At 36.5% G+C, this 20965-nt stretch overlaps 1 protein-coding gene across 3 annotated transcripts in view; it reads right to left on the minus strand.

Annotated features, from left to right (window-relative positions):
- LOC138694541 (organic cation transporter protein) overlaps positions 1-8710 on the minus strand; it is a 146745-nt gene extending 138035 nt beyond the window's left edge. The window contains exon 1 of one of the 3 annotated variants that reach the window (XM_069818371.1): positions 8567-8710. The gene's annotated coding sequence lies outside the window, so the exon portion shown is untranslated. Of the gene's footprint in view, positions 1-8501 lie in introns of all 3 variants that reach the window. The other 2 variants (XM_069818372.1, XM_069818373.1) reach the window with 2 other exon arrangements.
- Between the last annotated feature and the right edge of the window lie 12255 nt (positions 8711-20965).

Genomic DNA, 20965 nt, shown 5'->3' on the forward strand with positions numbered 1-20965 from the left:
TGCCATGGCTTTATCATTATGATATTGTGGCTGCAAATGGAAAGAAAAAATATTTTATTCTCAATAAAATATCTTTCGTGGCATAAACAAAACAAATTTACTGGCGTCGGCATTAAAACAGTCAAACAATTAAGCGTTCTAAAATGCTCTCTCAATTAATATCACTCAATAAAAGAATTGTATTCCAATGGATACCATCCCATTGTGGAATCCTGGCAAACGAGAATGCGGATGCTTTAGCAAAGAAGGGCAGCACTGCTACTTACAGACCTGTTACTAAATCTACGTATTACTCTGTGAAAAGATTTATTAAATCTACATACTTAGACTTCAACAAACAAAATTTGATAACACAATCCCATGGGAAAAAATGGAACTCTCTGCATCAAAATCCACAGTTAATTCCCGATTTACCACGAAAATCGTCTGTAGCTGCATTTAGATTGGCAACAGGCCATGATTGTTTGGCCAAACACCTGCATAGAATTGGAATATATCAGTACCCTAACTGTCCATTGTGCAACTCAAACCAAGAAATGGATTCGGAACACCTCAAAATCTGTGCTTCAGTGGCTGGTCATGATAATATCTTTGAAAAATATTGGAGTGCAAGAGGTCAAATGACTTTATTGTCAAACGCCTGGCATTAGAAAACAACAACAACAATTAAGCGTTCAAAAAACAAAACAAAAAGCCACAATTCAATATTTAGTCTATCTTCCTCTTATCTCGATCATCTTGCAGTCGAGTGGGCATGGAATTGACTAGTCTTTGCAAATAGCGACTGTTCTTAGACACGATATTCCAGGCATTCTGAACATACATACATAAGTGTTCTGTCCATGGGCAGGTCTTTCATTGCAAACCCGGCAATCTCCAATCTTTCCTATTTTCTGGCAATTCCTTTTTCTCTTTCTAATCAGTTTCAGCATCATTCTTTCTTCACTCATTTTTTCAAACACAATTTTATTTCTTATTCTGTCTGTCCACTTCACACGCACCGTTCTTCTCCACATCCACATTTCAAATGTTTCAATTCGTTTCTCTTCATTTCGTCGTAATGTCCATGTTCCTTCCCCATACAACCATACTCCACACAAAGCACTTCACTAGTCTCTTCCTTAGTTCTTTTTCCAGAGGTCCGCAGAAGATCCTTCTTCTATTAAAAGCTTCCTTTGTTCATGTTTGCAGTTTTTCTTGGGAAGGATAGGCCTAAATGCGGTAACATCCCGTTGCTTTCCGCACACCATTATCTCTTTCGCATCTTATTAAATTCCAGGGGGTCCAAGCGTGGTGATGAGGAGAGTGGATTTGACTAATTGGGCCCTCCGGACTTCACTGAAAGTCACGGCAAAGGTTAATTATTAATTCTATTAGGATGTTTGACCCGATCAGAGATCGGGAAATCTCAATTAGCCTTTGCCCCCCGCATCCTGGACTAGCTTCTACGAATCATCAGAAAATCTTAGAGTGTGATTGGGCCAATTTTTCCGAAAATGTTTCCACACTTTTGCCCTCGTAGCTCAGCGGACGAATGTCGGAATTTAGATTTCAACGTCTCAGGTTCAATTCCTTGTTACTCCTTTTCATTTTATTGTGGTTCAAGATAGTATAATGTAATAATACAAAAAGGAAACTAATACCAGTATTATGAAACTGGATTTTTCCAAACCTAATATTAAATTTATGTTATTTATATCGCTAAAGAACGATTACAATATAAATAACTTGAATATTATTTATACAGTATTACTAAAGAACGCTAACAGAATATAAATGATAAATATCGGTTTGTTTAATTAATATAAGATATTATATAATACGTATTTAATTATCTAAATAAAATAACCTATTTTACAAAGAAAGATGGTTATTTGTGTTATAATAATTACTTACATAAAATACAGATTATTTATATTGCGAAAGAACAATAACAATATAAATAACTTGAATATTGTTTCATAATGCTAATGAAGGAAAACAGAATATAAATGATAACTTGAATATTATTTATATCGCTAAAGAACGATAACAATATAAAAAACGTGAATATTATTCATATCGGAATTTCACAGATTTATTACAGATGTATTTAAGAAATTGTAGAAGAATAGCAATTAGTAACAGTGTCGTATTTATTCTTCTTGGAGCCAAATTTGTAACTTTTAAAAGTGTGGTTACTATGTTGAAGTGTATGTGTTGTAACGGATGCTTGATTTGTTATGTATGTGAGTCAGTTATGGGATGCTTGATGTCGTCGCAATATCGTAATTATAGTTTGATTGTGTTTGTGTATTAATTTATGATGTATGGTACGGAAAGCTGCATATTTGTGTTATAGAAGTGTCACGTAATTGTGTTGTTAATGTTTTTGTATGTTTCATATTGATACCTGATATTTGTTTTGCAATCGCAATGCCTAATTTACGGATTGTTTATGTTTTGTTTACATCGCGTAAGCTAATTTAATTTTCTTTTCCATTTCTCTTTATGCTTATCTTTTTTTGTGTATAAAACTATAGCCCTAACATACATATGTAAAATTGGTCTAACCCCCATTGGAGATACAATAATAATTATTATTATTCATATCGTTATAAAACGATAACAGAATACAAATGATGACTTGAATTTTATTCATATCTCTAAAGAACGATAACAAAATATAAATAACGTGATATCCATAAAGAACGATAACTGGATATAAATGATAATTTGAATATCATTTACATCGCTAAAGAACGATTAAAAAATAAAATGAAAACTTGAAGAAGGCCCGAACCCAGAACCTTTGAATCATTAAACAAGCACTTTACCGCTGGTCTACGAGGCACAGATATGGAACAGTTTCATAGTTCCGGAACTGCTTGTACAAGCACATGCATCGTGTAACATCGCCGCGACCCGAAGTGGACTTTGAAAATATTCGCTGTTCACGAGTGCGGCCACTTTTTTTTTTTTGACAACTGTACATGCAGTCGCTTCGCGTAACATATGGTTTGCTATATTGTATTTTATTTCATGGAGTGCGGTTTCATAGAAAGGACTTTGCCGACAGACCTTCTACTGCCCCCTACTAATTGGTTGTCATAAATAAATGTCTTCCTTACTGTGACGAAAATCTTGTCTTCTCCTGTCAGTAATCAATCACAACCCCCTTTCAGAAGAATTGACAGGTTCCCGTCAAATCCACGTGGAGGCACAGTTGCCGCATCTTTTCCGAATTCCAAGAATCCCGTCAGTCTCTCTGTCTCATTTCGAGGGTCACCAGGATTGTGGCAACTGTGCAATGTTGGGACGAGAGGACAGGATAGAATTGTCAGAGGTGTTTGTGTAGGAAGTCATAAATCTGTAAGTGGGTGTTCAAAGGAGCCACCGAACTGCACTCCTTGAAATATTGTTGGACGAGTGGGAAAGATACTTTATGGACGCGCCTCGTACAAGAACTAATTTTGTTACACAAGTCGTATTCAGGGACTGGTTCATAGGATCTCGTGGTCTTTGATATTGTGTGCATACGTGTTTCTAAATCTTTGTACAATTTACACGGCTTTATTTATAAATATTGTCTGTTTACGCGATATTTTACATTTCGGCTGCAATTCCTGAACAAATAAAGTGGAATATGGCAATTTTTTTTGTTAAACACATTACTTTCGAGGTTTTACCGTGAATATTTTTGTAATACCGTAGGCGAACATAAAAAAAAGTGTATTGGAATAACCCTCAAACGTTGGAAGAAGTGAGAGACGATATAAGAAGAAACATTATAGCAATTTCAGAAGAAGAACTAATGAGTTTTAATGCAATTTTCTTATAAGATATGAGATAGAGATGGCGGCACAAGGACATCATTTCCAACATCTTCTATGACAAAGGTAAGAGATTCTTGTAATTTGCATGAACAATTTATGTACTTGACTCAAGGGACTATGAATATCCAATACTGCCGGAAAGCAACGTTCTTCCAGCCGCCATGCACTGCCGCACATTCACGGATGAACGTCTATTTTAAGCTCTGTAGAAGTTTTCTACACATTTCACCCTGCGAAAAACAGCAGGAACACCATATCTGACCAGCTATATTTTGAAGTGCAAGCTAGGTTGGAACAACTGTCAACTTTACAGAGGACATTTCAGGTCAAAATGTAACAGCTTCTAATTACTCGCATAAAGGTGCAGCTTTCGAACCAAAAATATCCTGTGAAATTTGCAGTCTACTTTTCCTCTTGAGTACTTCGATTTTCTCTGCTATTCTATTTGGTTTTAATATTGTGTATAAAAAAAAAGTCTCTAAAGAAGGAAAAGATGAAAAAAAAAAAATATATATATATATATTTTTCGTTACTTAAGATCACGTATGTATCTATATGACGTAATCGTGAATAATTAATTTCCATATTTCGACGAAAATATATTTCGAAATATCTGAACAAGATTTGTGGCTAAACGAGTGAAATATTGGGTCACTTTATACTGTATATCAACTAATAAAAATTATCCAAGCAGAGTTTGCCGTTTCATGTTGAGTTAATGTTTGTCGTAGCAAAAAATTTTATTTGGTCAAGTAATCAGATTTGTTTGTGCCAACATCTGCGGTTATACAACTGGAAAACACTCACCTAATTGCAGGCCACAAATAGGATGACAGCACTCCAACAGTCATCAAAACATGCGACGCGTGCCGGTGAAGTTAAATGGGGTCAATCAGTTCATATTTTGTGGCCCGCGTCCTCCAATTTAAAAGATTACATGGTTTTGTTATTTGCAAACAACAGCTCAAGTTCACATTTAGGTCCTCATTTTCTTTAAAGCGTCTCTAACTAAATCGATATTGCACATACTTTCTCAACGTCCACACACAAAATATTGTCAAGCGAATTATGCGTCAATATAAGGGAGAAATGTTTGATAAGCTAGTAATTGAGTGTACAAGAGAGAACTTACGAAACCAGACTTTTGAGTCGTAACTAAGTTCTTTAATTTAAAAACCAGACGTCCACATATCTTCTCAACTATTCGTGACCACTTACTTACTGGATCCGTTTTCAAGGTATCGAGTGGCATCGTCTTTAACAGGAACTGCAAAGTTATTTTGAAACGTTGGAAAGAATGTGTTATTATTAACTGTTATCATGCACGTAACGTTACGTGGATTCATACGTGTTTAAACTTCTGTTTCAGCAGGTGTCGAATTTGGATTTCTTATAACATCCGTCATACTCTCGCACGCAATCATTTACGTAGACTTTCAATAGATAAAATGAATGACCTAAAACGCTAATAAACAAGTACGATAACGATCGCACCCCTGCGGTGACTGAGCGGACACATCTTCAGCCTGTCAGCAAGGCGATCAGGGTTCGAGTCCAGGTCTGGCCTGAAATTTTTCCATTTGAAAATTTCATACTGCAGTGACACTTATGGCAAACTTAGTTTCCGTTCGGAATTTTCTCGTGATTCTTCAGTTTCCCTTACTAGGAACTTACGTCATTCCGTTTGATTTCCATGTAATTAACATTCTATAAAATTCCCCGAACGCCGGCTGGCGATGCACGGAAGGGCTGGTCTAAAAACTAGTGGAGTTGCGTACTCGAAATATGGATACTCAGCGAACCTTAGTATAGTCAGCCGGTATAGTTGGGAACGCGCCTAGTTCGGTGGTAAATACAATAGATGAATAGAACGTCTATATCGCAGCGTTGAGTCATAGAACCCCCTTCTGAAATTCAATTAAATTAATTTCAAATGAGAATAACCACGTTAATTTATAATAGGAAACCACACAACGAAAATGTCACTAAGCATTAAAGTCCCGCTTTTTAGTCCCACAAAACTGGAATTAAGATGAGGGTTAATAGAGTATGAATATTACATAACATGTCCTTCAGTAAAGGCAGTGCTTGCAACCACAATACGAATACATAACACATGGGGTTGCTCTGATTGAAGCAATGCTTTTCTTACTCCTGAACATGCGTATCTTCAGTTTAGCTACTGTATGTCCGTACAGCTGACTACAGTTCCAGTTCGAAAGTGAAGACGTCGAAAACTAATATCAAACTACATAAATCAGCAGAGGAATACAGAAGTAGAATTTTTCTCCAAATAGGGAAATAAATCTGTGTAGCATATGTAGACAAATAAGAAATAGTAAGAGATGGTATATGCTGCAACACTAAAAACATCTTCACTGCTAAAAAATGAAAAAAAAATAAATAAAATAAAAACCGTGAGATTAAATATATACCTTCAACTTGTGAAAACGTTCTCGACAAGATTTTTGTGTACTCCAAAATGTGTGTTTTTAGAGATGTGCTAACTGGTAGCGAACCTAAAAACATTAATTCTCTAAACAGATTATTATGTTATGTTCCGTAAGTTCTGTTTGCACCCATACAATCGCGTACGTTGAGAAATTTCTCCCAGTAGCCTACAAATTTTGAGTGGCAAAGGAGAAATTTTACATTTGAGGCATTACGAATATATCCTATGGTCCATTGTAATTAATGTCGAATTCAGCATGAAAATTTGGGCACATAATTACCTACATTAGACTATGTGTAATACAGTAGTGAAAGATTTACAACAATTCTTTATATAACATGTAATTTAGCAGATTATTTTTGTAATACATAACGTATTCGTAAGTACACCGCTGCGGAGTAACGGTTAGCGTGTCTGGCCGTGAAACGAGCGGATCCGGGTTCAAATCTTGGTTGGGGAAAAGTAGGTCTATTGGAAAATACGACGGAACTTTAAGTTTTCCGATAGATTGGCAGTTTTCATAAGGCCGAGAATCAGTGACAGGTTAGGTTTGCTGAGGCTTCTGGTATGTCTTGCATATGTAATTATTATACTACGTCATCGTCGCCAACTTTGTTACATCAGTGGAGAGTAATATGGCTGTAACGTATTCTTCAGTAATCCCGGACAAGTCAGCTGGTTGAGGTTTTTTTTTTTTTTTTTTTTTTCCCGGAATTTGCACTAAATCCATTAAGAGCAAATGTTGGGTAACTTTCAGCGCTTGAACCTGGACTCATTTCGCTGGCATTAACACCATTTATCAGACGCTAGATAACCATAGTTGGCAAAACGTCGTAAAATAAACCAAATAAAAGAATCTTATTCATGAAGTCATTGCTTCTGGTTTCTGAGGAATTATTTACCTCAGCTGACGACTCGTTTTCTCGATGTAATTTATTCAGATTCTTGATTTTAGTTGGAGAATATGTAAAAACTACTGAAATTGAGCGGAAATCGATCATTTTCATTTGATCTAGTATTTGCGACTTTAAGGTTCCCTAATCTTGGGTAGACTACAGTATGCGGTATAGTTGAAGGGGTGACTCAAGTTGGCGTGTTTGTGGATTTACCGTATTTAGCAGTAATGCCTGATCGTGATGTTTTACCCTCCGTCGGCATATATTTTCGTAAATATTGCTTGTTAAAGGCATGATGAAGGTGTAGCTAATTGACATGAGGCCGAGAAATGTGACAAGGTTAGAGTGGGTTAGATGAGGGGAGAGTTAAGTGACTGACAAGGTTAGAGTTGTTTATTATTGCTTTCCGCACAATTTATAGTGCTTTGTACGTATTCCCCAAGTGAAATCAAAGAGCTCTAAATAAGTTTCGAGAAAACACGCAGTCAGCTGAAGTAAATAATTACCAATAAATGTTTTAATATATATGCATACCTTCATTTTCTTTGAAAAATTTGTTTTATTCTTTTTGTATAGGCCTACTTTAAGTTACTTTTGTTTTGCAACTCCCGTGATATGGCATCATACATCCTCTGGGGATCGGACCTCCAGTTTGAGAAACGCTGGTCTTGAAAAACGTTCTTAATAATGTAAAATTAAAAGTCGGCTAATTCCATCACTGAAACATTTGAATACCCTCCCCTCCCGAGAATAAGAGTATGTATGGTACATTGTTTCCCTGTGTGACCCTTATTCCAAGGGAGGGGGTATTCATTTTATACAGGATTTAACCATTCCGCAAAGTTACTTCAAACTTGAGCACAATTTATTAATATAAAACACTCACAGATATTATTTTTCAAATATTTGAGTTATGGCGCAGTAGCATTGGAAAGGTAACAGAAATTGAGGTTTTTCAGTAACATAACGCTTAATATTTACCAATATTCTCCGAATTTTTAAAATATTAGATATTCCTGTATCACTTCTGAAGACCTACATTTTCTGGAACGGTTCGGAGTTTTAATATTCAAATTGCAGTGCTAACAATTTTTTTAACCCTCTGTACATAGTTTTTAAAATAACACGTATTCTCATTAAAAAGAAACATATCGGATCTACATAGATTAATAAAAGTGCTGAAATACCTAAATGGAAGAATTTTTCTTAATTAGTCTAAGTTACCGCGGCCACAAGATTCCGTCACATAAATTTTATTTGATAGTACCGTAAATAAAAGTTTTAAATATTAAATTAGAAGAATTTTGGTTAATTATTGTTGATCCGTCACAGACTCACAGACACCAGTGCGTTCAGGAAGACTCAAGTTGTTGTATTCTGTTGTCTTGTTACCGAAAACTTGCCTCACTCCTGCGTCGCGTCGCTGTTACACCGACGATGTCCCGCGCTGCACTGAATTGATAGCACAGGAGGCGCTGGGCACGACTGTTGCACGACGCACTAACACACCACTCGGACTCTTCCCTGACTTAGATAACGTGACCATATTTTCCTTGGAACTTTCGGGGACAATCATTCTAAAATCGCTGGTGGAAATATAAAGTAATTATCGTTAAAACGCTAATTACATACAGGAAAAAAGCGTGCGAAAATTAAACAGGATATAAGGAAACCCTACAGAACATTTTGAGACGGGGAAATTGGGATCTGGGAAGTCAGATTAAGGAGATATGAGCTTACACAATTCTATCGCTATCGCTTATTGTTTTCCATGTTATCTACATTTACTATTTACATTATTTACGCTTATTACGCTTATTAATGTATTTATTTACGAGTATTATTTATATAGATTTACACTTATTATTTACATTTTAAAATTATTTGCATGTAATTTATAAATCTGTACTGTACATACTGTGATAGTCTCTTCGAATGGTATGAAACGGTTGGTCGTCAATTGATTCATTATCATGTGATAATGTAAATACGATAGACAGAACCACCTTATGGACAATAGGAGTTGGAGTTAAAGTTAAAGTTATGGTTTATTTAACGACGCTCGCAGAGGTTATATCAGCGTCGCCGGATGTGCCGGAATTTTGTCCCGCAGGAGTTCTTTTACATGCCAGTAAATCTACTGACATGAGCCTGTCGCATTTAAGCACATTTAAATACCATCGGGATCGAACCCCAACCTTGGGCATAGAAGGCCAGCGCTATACCAACTCGCCAACCAGGTCGACTGGACAATAGGTCAACAAACAGCTAAGATGATATTTGTAAATATTAAACGTAAGTAGTAAATGTACTGTAAATGAAAATGTAAATTTAAATATATAAATAAAAATGTTAAATGTAAATACTAAATGTTGGTGGTCGTTATTTCGAGCACCTGTTGTGAGGTACAACATGAAAACGTCGTCTGAATGCAAGAACTAGTAACTCGATTTTTCCTGTTTTGAGATATTGCCTATTTACCTTTTTATTGCATTAAGGAATATGTCTCGTTTTCTTTTACCTATTTTTTACATTGGAAAATAGATGTCGCTTGTATCGTAAGATCAATTACCTAGTTCTTGCATTACACTCTGTGCGAATTTTGCTATGCTATGTCAGAGATAATTAGAAAAACGCAAATTTCGAGTTACCTAGTTCTTGCATTCAGGTTTAAGTTGTTAATTAAGATTTTTACATAAGAAAATAATTTTAAAATGTAAATAAATATAAACAATAAATGCATGTATATAAACGTAATTGATATGATATGATATGATATGATATGATATGATATGTCACAGCACTTCTTTACATGTAATGGTGTACCTCACATTTCTCGTATCCGGTGCTACCATTAACATATTACAATAACACATTATTAGCAGTACACGTCTGCACAAATACTCCAATTTACACTAATCTCCCCTTCAATATTTCTCCTACATTTCATGTGCTATTCTCTATTTGTTCGTTAATCCTAATATAGCTAATATTATAATACTTTCCACCCCCTTTTCTCTCTCTCTCTCTCTCTCTCTCTCTCTAACTAATAGTCACTAAAATCTCAATTTCACATTTTCTATAAATTATCATATTGTATTATTTGTTTTTTTTATCTTTTCTCCTATCTTTCTCTTATATTCCCTTACTGTACCAATGTTCAAATGTTATGTAGTACTAATTTTATGCTGACAATAGTTCACTTGTCTTAACCCCTTTTCACTATTATTTTCACTCTTTCCTATTTGTGCGATTAATAACTATAAACATTATGGAAAATTGTAAGAAAAGGCGATAGACATTTTAAGCTCATACAGAGTGTAACTAAATTCAATACCAAAGCTTCTAATGATGTTAGAAGAGACCAAAACAAACGTTTCTTGTTAAATGACTATGGGTCTGAAACTAATTATTGAATGACAAAACCAGAAACTTTAGACTACTATACTGTAAAGAATAAACATACTACAGTTGTAACGTTACTTATGACATTCATGCGTCCACACCTGTGGACTAACGGTCAGCGCGTCTGGCCACGAAACCAGGTGGCCCGGGTTCGAATCCCGGTCGGGACAAGTTATCTGGTTGAGGTTTTTTTCCGGGGTTTTCCCTCAACCCAATACGAGCAAATGCTAGGTAATTTTCGGTGCTGGACCCCGGACTCATTTCACCGGTATTATCACCTTCATTTCATTCAGACGCTAAATAACCTGAGGTGTTAATACAGCGTCGTAAAATAAATCAATAAAATAAAATGACATTCATGCTTCAAACCTATTTCAATTTGTAATCCTTTACAAAAACTGTTCAAAAGTGCAGTCTTCGGCTTCAATACAAACTCTGCAGCGACGTGTCATTGCCTGTCGTGAGGTCGGGAGAACGAGCAGGCCATCCAATGGACCTACCGCGGTCAATCCACTGCTCATTGAATCTGCAGTTCAAATGCACCATAAACTAAGTGCGCATTTGTTAATTCAGCCCAAGTGAACTGTTCCATCTCTTTACTCTCAATGAACGTACTGCGTGGTCACAGAACAAACAGTGCACTCTGACGTCATGGCGTGTTTACTGATTAATGTAAATATTTATGATTTTGAAGCATGAGTGTCATAAGTAACGTTACAACTGTAGTCTTTATTCCTTACAGCACAATAGAGTTTCTGATTTTGTCATTCAATGATTAGTTTCAAACCCATGGTCATTTAACAAAAACACATTTGTTTTGGACTCTTCTATCATCCCTAGAAGTTTGGGTATTGAATTTAGTTACACCCTGTATCTCCCTAATCAGACCCCAAGTTCTGTATCTCAAAATGTTCTGTAGAACGTACCATATGTTCTGTTTAATTTTTACACGCTGTTACTGGAATGAAATGAAATTTAGAGAGGGGGCACTATGACCAGTACTGCAGCCTTTCACGATCTATTGCGCTAACCCTCAAGCTAGATGCACTCCCAAACCCACACTCACTAAGGTTCGATGCGTACCCAGGTTTTGAGCAGGCAACTCCACTCGACCCTAGGGCACCCCCTCCGTGCATCAGCCGGCGCTCGAGAATGCTATGAAATAATGACGAAATGGAGAAATGTTGACGAAATAATGTAGATGCCTAATATGGGGAAACGGTAGAATCCCGAGAAAAACCCCAACTGTGACCTTGTCCGGCACAAGTGTCACTATTGATTTTTCATTGAAAAATCCCAGTTCTGGCCGGATCTAGAACCCGGACCGCCTGCGTTCACAGGCTGAAGGTCTGACCACTTAGCCACGCAGGGGACCACGCTGTTACTGAATCATTCTGTATAATACACCGTAATTTTTTGTTCATATCCAATAATACCTATACAGAAAGAAAAACGGTACCTACTGAAAAATCATCCTCCCCCCATAACACACAACTCGCGTATATGGCAATAAGTGTTGCGTCTAAAATAATAACGTGCAATAGTGTAACAGTTTTGCAGTACTTTGATTATTTTGAAGAGAATTTGGTACAGCATGGTATTTATTTTAAAACATCTTCAGTACTTCAGGATTTGATGCAAATTATTCACTAAATATTTATTATACATGACAAGTCAATATTTATTTTTACTACTAATATGGCTTGTATTGTTTCTACATTAAATTGATACTTTTCTTCAAATCATATGGAATTTATGCAGGAAAATACTCATTATTTTCTTTCAAATGCACATAAACTTCAGAATATTTCTTAGAGGGAGAAAGAGACATGATGCATTCACGTTCTTTCTGCGATAAATAACCTGTAAATAAATATCTACATTTACTTTTAAAAATGTTAGATGTGACATTTAAATTTGACATTCTGAGGATAGTAGTTTAAATGCATTATCAAAATTTTCTCTAGCAGATACCTTGTACAAATAATGACAGCTGAATTTCGGTAAATCCTAATTAATTTAATTTAATTTATTAGTCTGACCCAATATTTTGGGTTTGTCTTGCGACAGAAAATAGCTCACAATAAAATTTAAAATGAAAAATTATATAAGCAGGTTTCAAACAAAATAGATTAAGACATATAAAAAATAGAACCTAGTACAATTTAAATTGAGCGTACACCATAAAGATGCTGGCGAAATATCGCTACAGAAAATTTTATTATGTTGGTGACGATGGCATCTTGAAGACCTCTCTTCAGATTGTATTTTTCCCTTCACTTTACAAAGATTTTCAGAATGGTGCCTCTCGCTCCGATGAAGAGACTGGTAACTGTGATTTTTTCAATGTTGTATTTTACTGATAGAAACTGAATGGTAGGCTCGTAGATTTTCTTTTTTTTCTTCATTCACTTCAGATGGTTGAGTGGCTGAGATTTCAAATCTGATCGTAGGATCAATTATTTTGGCTGCCTGTTTATTTATATTTATAGCTATAATATCGATCCTACGATTGCTCCCACCATCAGCAATACAATGAAATTCCTAGTGAACTTCTAGATTTTTTGATCGAAGTGCATCTGCGATCATAGAACGTATGGTGTTGTGGCGTTTTATTCTGAGTACTTCTCCCTGTGGGAAATTCCCAAGCACAAGTGGTGAAGTTTCATACTCACTGCAGTGCCTACTGTGAGTACATGTCTTCTACTTGTTTTTTAAGTTAAAAAGCAGCAAGTTTATAAATCTGTGATTATTTTCCAAAAGCTGATATATCTATAGAACACCTTAAAACTATTTGCAGCAAAAGACTTGTCATTTTCAGGCAAAGATAAACTTTGAAGGTTTTTCTATGCAGTATCATATTTTTTCCAACATATTTATTCAATGCCATACGTTATTTTTAGATATTATATCAACCTTTGGCAAGTAAACCAGAACCATTCCAGACATATTATGAATATGAAAAGTAAAAATCGTAAAAAAAACTGACATACAAACTTTTGACAAATAGCCATACAGGCTTAAATGTAATCTCAACTTTCAGTGACTCTTCGAAGATTTATTTTCGCTTTTATGAAAATATACAGAGCGGTTAGTAGCGTTGGGTGCCGTCAGAGCGCGGCTCCTTACTGTGATAGTTCAGGCATAATCGCGGAGTGAAAAAGACACCCAGAGGTGCTGAGTCGCGGCGTTCAGTTTGGTTTAGAGTTTGTTACGTGACGTGTCACTCGGTTCTGTGTTAAAATTGTTATCATTGTGCGTTTGATTTAAAATTTGTTAGTGAATTAAGTAAGGTCACAGTGGCTACGGGCGGGTTAGGACGACCCTTTGCACGTCGGCCATACCGAGGCCTATTGTGCATCCCAAATAGTATGAGATGAATGAGGATGAGGGTGTACCAGCCCACCGGCCGCAAGTGTCCCTCACCCGCTCACCCAATGGGAGCCTCCTATCCTCCTCCGCTCCAAGTTCATACCGCCATGGTGACTAACCAGCACAGGATCCAATTCAACGGCCCTTCCAAAGTGTCGAAGCGCCCTTGAAAGTGCTCTTAAGAAATGAATCCTGGCAGAGGTAATGCGGAAGACTGGGAACCCAGAATCGGTTACAGAGAGGACGCCCACTTCCGTGAGCGGATGAAGACATGCGTCTTGATCTGAATATGTCTATTGAATGACATGAAGAAGATGAATGATATGATATGAAATCTAAATTATTTTTCTACACGGGAGGGGAAGAGAAAATGGATCGTGGCAATGAAAATTCAAACCGACATTTGCCTAAGTAACTGTGGAAAACCACGGAAAAACCACAGTCATCTTATGTTGTTCCAATACGTTTATTTCATAACAAAGTACAAACTGAGTAGGAAAATAAAATAATCACACAAAACAAATTATTAAGGTTGTCCTTTTTATGAATTCCATGAATTATAAATTCATATCAGGTATCGGTGCCGGTTCTCTTTCCGACCTCATTGAAACACTTGGTAGCTTGCCAGTTCCAGATAACATCCGGTAAACACGGGAAAACACACAGCTAGACAGAACCTTCTATTGGTTAAAACGTCGTCTGTATTCCTCAACAGCAGCCAATGCATTGCCATCATAAAATCCATAAACAAAAAACCTGTCCGCCCGTTCACTATGCGAATACACGAATTAAATATCAAGTGAACGCGTATTCGGTTGTGTGTGTTGTGCAGGCGTTGTAGAGCTCAGATGCTGCCGTGTGCAAAAGATCTGGCGCAATACATCAAGTACAGTACACGAAACCGCAAGATGTTCCAGTATTTCTCCCCAACCGTTAGACTTCGGACATAAGTATATCAGGTTAAATAGACGTAGGTTAACCAAAACTACATTATCATGAAGTATTTTACATTCCTCCTGAGACACCCCCGTACATAATTGAATTGTTTCAAGAGGACTCCAGTATCACTTAACTACGAATAGCGTGTGCTCTCGAATAGGCAGAAAGTTCCAGAAAATGAAGATAAATAAATTGAGATACTAGGTAACAAGACAGCGTATGCATCATTTTAGATTTATATTGATCTATTATCGCAGCGCTCTTCTGAAAATAATTCAACTATATACTGTATAAGTCCATACCTGTGGAGTAACGGTCAGCGCGTCTGGCTGCGAAACCAGGTGGCCCGGGTTCGAATCCCGGTCGGGGCAAGTTACCTGGTTGAGGTTTTTTCCGGGGTTTTCCCTCAACACAATACGAGCAAATGCTGGGTAACTTTAGGTGCTGGACCCCGGACTCATTTCACCGGCATTATCACCTTCATTTCATTCAGACGCTAAATAACCTAGATGTTGATACAGCGTCGTAAAACAACCCAATAATAATATACTGTATAAGTAACTAAGCGCAATGACGCATCATTTCCAGTCTATGCGCCGTACTGTTGAGCGACAAGCGAAATATCGAATATTAAACAACTAATACGAGCAATATGCATTTTATTAAAGATGGATACAATTTTAAGAAGTCTTTGAAAACTTCTACATCTAGCAGTGGCAAGAATAAAAAGAAAAACAGATTGCACAGCTATGACTGTTTCAAATAATGTTTTTACTGTTATTTCCAGTAAACAAGTTAAAAGCCAATGTCTGGTCATAAGAAAATATGAAATCGTCAAAGCTATTTCGATATTTAAATACAAAACATCCGCACATGAGAAAAGCCTATAGAATTCTTTGAAAGAAAGCTAAACTACCTCCGCAAGGGGTAAGGTCTTTTTGCCTCGGCAACTAGTAGGCCTACTAATGAAAAGGCATTACCAGAAAGTTGTCCAGCCGAATTTTGTATTACAAAGACCAGTAATTCACATACAGTTATTGTATGTGGATTATTATTGTGTTCAATTGGCTGACATTAAAGAAATATGAAGGAAAAGTAATTGAAATATATAAGTGTAGTAATTACTGATGGAATGTTGAATGTTGAAACTAGACTCTTTTTCGTAGATCACAGACCAGCTTCAGACCAAAAGAATGCAAGAATACCTTGATACTGCAATAAAGCATATCATTGAAGCTTCTGTTATGTAAATAATTTGATTTACTACCTTAAGAAAAATCAGGATTTCTTGAATAGTTTTGCGTTATGAGAAGTACGTAGGTCTTATCAGAATACCGTGAAATAAAGTCACTTTATCGAATGTGTGCGGTGAAGGTAACTTTATCGCAAACTTCATGGCCTGTTCTATTATGTGAACTATATCACTTGGTCACCACAGTAACAGAATGCCATTAGCCGATTCATGACCAGCTGTAACCTACTAGTGATTATGTTCTCTTTAAACATCATAGGATATGATTATAATATGAGAGTAGAATAACGCGTCTCTTTGTAATAAGCAAAACTATGTATGCAATTTGTGTGTGACATGGACTTTTCTGCACCCGTTTAATTTCAGCACTCGCCTACAGTTTGTTCTGAAATCTTCCCACTCGTGCAAAAGAGTTCATAACTTACATAATACTCGTAGTTTATTTAGGCAACTTGTGTATAAAGGTCGGCCTCGGTAGTGCGACAGGCTCATGCCAGTAGATTTACTGGCATGTAAAAGAACTCCTGCGGGACAAAATTCCGGCACACCGGCGACGCTGATATAACCTCTGCAGATGCGAACGTCGTTAAATAAACCATATTTTTTGTGTGTAAAAATGTACATCTATGGATGAACTCCGTATAGATCCGGCGCACAGTGGGCCAAAATCCATATTTAGGAGAACAAAAATAGAAAAATCACATATCAAAAAATGAAATAAACCCCTTAATTGATTATCTTAATCAGCGGAGGTGGCTGCAGAGCGAGGTAAGAGGTCGGTAACATACCATATTTCGACTATCCAGCATTCTTACTCAGCAAATGCCGCGAGTCTGCCGCTTTCTTTGTGCTGTAACTCTGTTGTAAGTGGTATCAACATGTCAAGTAGTACTTCAGGTATGTAAAACTGTATATTTCTGTTAGATTTAATGTTATTATGGCACGTCAAATAAGGATGAATGGATACGGAACAAAATATAAATTTAACAATTGAGTGCAAACTTGGCTAAGGTAGAGAAAAAAAAAACACTCTTTGTACCGTCCCAAAATGCATTTTTTTTTTCACTTCCTCGAATATTTATCCCTATTTTAAAGGAAGTCTTAAGATGCGCAGATTTGCGGAAGTAGTAAATTATGCGCACTATTCTTTCCGGGTACAGTAATGCAGTTTTTCTCGATTGCAATTATTTGAATATCTGAGAACTCAATTTCTTCTTCCGAAGGACAATTCAACCAATGTAAGGTTATATCTTGTTAACTATGTATCAGATAAGCTTACCGAGTGCCCAAAAGATGCAATAGTAACTAAAATATTCCATTTATCTCATAAGATACTTTATCGTTGGAGAGCAAGAGGATAAGAAATATGATTTGCATGATTTTTTTTTAACAAAATGAACATTGGGATTGTGAGCTATTTAATAAATTAGGTTTTCATCGTGACAGTAATGGAAAGTTAGAGAAAACTTACCCGTGGAAAAAGTCATGGAGCCCAATAAAGCTTTTACGTTACAGCAAGTACGAGGTCGAAATAAAGACAAATCAGAGAATTAGTTACTTCGCATAGTCTAGAAGAACTAGCTTTTTCAACACGAGATTTTTAAAGGAAGATAAATGAAATGTTTCCTTTTTTATTTAAGAAAGCAACAATATGAATTCCACGTACAATTCGACCACTGAAAAGAAGTAGGCCTACTGGTATGTCTACATCTATTCTCTCTCGTTCATACACTCCAGAAAATTGATGTGTGTCTGAGAAAAGAGAATAGAAGTAGAAATTTTGACATATGCCATGCTTATAACAAAATTTTAGTAGTGAAAAACAGTGTTGCCACAAGAAAGAATAAATCACTATTACAGAAAAACGACAGAGATAAGATTACAGTTGAACGCAGGCTTCTATGTACTTCATAAAATAAAGTCATACCTAGTGCAATAACGAAAGACGATAACTGTTCATTTCAAATGATTCATAAAGGGAGGTTTGACGGTAGTTTCAGTCACTTCCTTTATAGGCAAGCATTTTTCGAAGACTTGAATGCAACGGTCTCTGATATGTTACTGACAATTGTGCCTCCATTGAGATTGATAACCAAAACAGATTCCACTAAAAAGATATTTAGGCAAATTCCAAGAACATCCTTCACGAAATATTGCCGCCCAATAAGATTACAATATGTGAAACAATCTGCGGAAATATTGGGAAAAGAGAATGGTTATATTGAAAGCTCAATTTTCGAATTAAAACCTGTGTAATACAAATATTGTCAATTTTATCTAAATACACCCTCCTAGAAGAGGCAGTTCCTCTTACACAAATGTAACCAGAGTTGGTACACAAAACAAATATGCAGTCTGTAACTACTGTATAAAGTTCCATGAAAATGTGTTAGATAGGAGAACAAATATTTATTAATGTTTTCTAAATGCACCCCTATCAGGGGGTTTCATTTATGGAAACGTAATTGGGGTTAGTATACAAAACAAATATAGCCTTACTGCTTGTAACTACTGTAAAATTTTCGTGAGAATCTCTTAGGTACCTATAAGAAAACTTACCTATTAATTTTGTCTAAATGCACTAACTATAAGAGTAGTTTCCCTTATATTAATGTAATCAGAGTTTGTAAACAAAACAAACTACCTGTAACTACTGTATAAAATTTCATGAAAATCTGTTAAATAGGAGAAAAGTTATTAATTTTATCTATTTGCATCCCCTTAAACGGCGTAGTTCCTCTTATACAAACGTAATCAGAGTTTGTATACAAAACAAATATACTACATGTAACTACTGTGTGAAGTTTCATAAAAATCAGTTAGATAGGTGAAAACTTATGAATTTGTCCCGCTAAATTTGCGTTTTAGACCACTGTGCGGCGGCGTGCCGATTAATACTGAATGCCTTTGTACCAAGTGCCTTGAGTATTAAATAAGTAAGTATGTCGTGAATTGAATTAAATTTCTCTATGGGCGACACTACGACCCTGCACTGCGACCTTTCAAGATATATTGCGCTAACCCTCAAACTAGGCGCATTCCCAAACCTACTAGGCGCTAACTAAAAGGTTCGTGCGTACACAGGTTTGGAGTGACCAGATTCACATCGATAAAAAAGAGGACACAAAGCTTCAAAAGGGAGGACACTGTTCGAAAAAAGAGGACAGAAAATATAAGTACTTAGATTTAGTCTTAGGCCTATATTATACTTTAAATTACGCCAATATTTATTTTATTACAAAATATTTACAGTACAGATTTAGGCTTATATCATGCTTAAAATATATTGATACAGTACCAATTTTATTAGAAAATAATTACGAAAAATTTAATAATGATTTTACAGTTAGCTACATATGAAAGTCAAGGGAACTATAATTATTAAAGGGAGCAAAAAATATCTATTTAGATTTACATTCGCACCTCGATCTTTCGATTTACTAGCTACCTCTGAGCAACGACCATAACAAAGAGGAGCAAAGAGTTATGATCGTTGGCAAAGAGTATATTCCGTCGATGCTGCTGCCACTTACAGGCAAATTACTTGAAAAAGGCGTCAAATCAGATAATTTCAAAATATCAGGCATACAAGTTACGAAAAGGAGGACATTTCTTGATTTTTTTAAAAATCCGCCTGGATCCCGAACAAAAACCTAAAAAGGAGGACATGTCCGGACAAAAGAGGACGTTTGGTCTAGTTTATCTAGTATATACAGTCACGAAGCTTGAGTTGTGAGGGTGCTAGGAACAATAGACTGTGCCGGTACTATTTCGCATTGTCTGTAATGAGGCGATAGTAGCGATCCTAGTAGTTAGCAACTATCTATGGATGCATATTTACCACGTATTGAGCTTCGTGACTGTATATAATAGACTGTGATAATACTATGGAATGATGACGGAATGGGGATATGTTGACAGAATGATGTAGGTGCATAATATGGGGAAACAGGAAAACCCTGAGAAACCGCCTGCGTGACAGGCTGAAGGTCTGACCACTCAGCCACAGCAGAGGTTGTAATATGTCTTGCACACAAACCTCTTATCTTCTAGAGTCAAAATATATAGCGAGCTATTGTATGCGGTAGGTACCTATCTAACACGAAACTGCACTCTCAACAATCGCACAATTCTACAACACGCATGGGCGAGACCAACGTGAAGGGGAATCGGCAGACGGTAGACTAGCGCCTGCCGGTCCACATGCTATAGGTCTATGTCGGTAAACCAAAGTAATAACAACTCTGTACTAGCCACTAATATATTTTAATATTCATACAACTTTCAAATACGTGTCTTCGCAAATAGCCGAAAATTACTACAAGCGATTAAAATATACATTTTTGGGTACCAAGGTCGCTAGATGTCGCTGTCGAACAGCTCTTAGTCAGGTCCTCTCATCCCATTCCACTAATGTCCGCCATCTTTGCGCCATCGGTTGCTGTTGTCAAGCAGAACGTTCTCCGAAAGTTATCGAAATATCTGTTTTGGAAACTTATTTTATGAAGTATATAAATTTAAACACAAATTCCTACCACAACCCAACTATAGCGCAATGTAAACAAATCTAAGCAGTGTCGCAAATATGGCAACGTGCGAAGACCTGACTTATCGACGGACCTTGATGGGTACTTGACTCCTCGTCATTCTCCCATATGAAGTCAGTTGTGTAGACCAATTTACTTACAGGTCATTGCCCAGGTGCGCCATAGGAGGCTGGTCTACGTTACAACCGCGATGAGATGACGTGATGATGGAGATTTGTTGAATGTTGTAAGGGAACTGGAGCTCCCAGAGAAAACCCCTGTTACCTGGACCAAGCGCTTGCCCAACA

This window comes from Periplaneta americana, chromosome 2 (genome assembly GCF_040183065.1).
Source record: "Periplaneta americana isolate PAMFEO1 chromosome 2, P.americana_PAMFEO1_priV1, whole genome shotgun sequence".
Lineage (NCBI taxonomy): Eukaryota > Metazoa > Arthropoda > Insecta > Blattodea > Blattidae > Periplaneta > Periplaneta americana.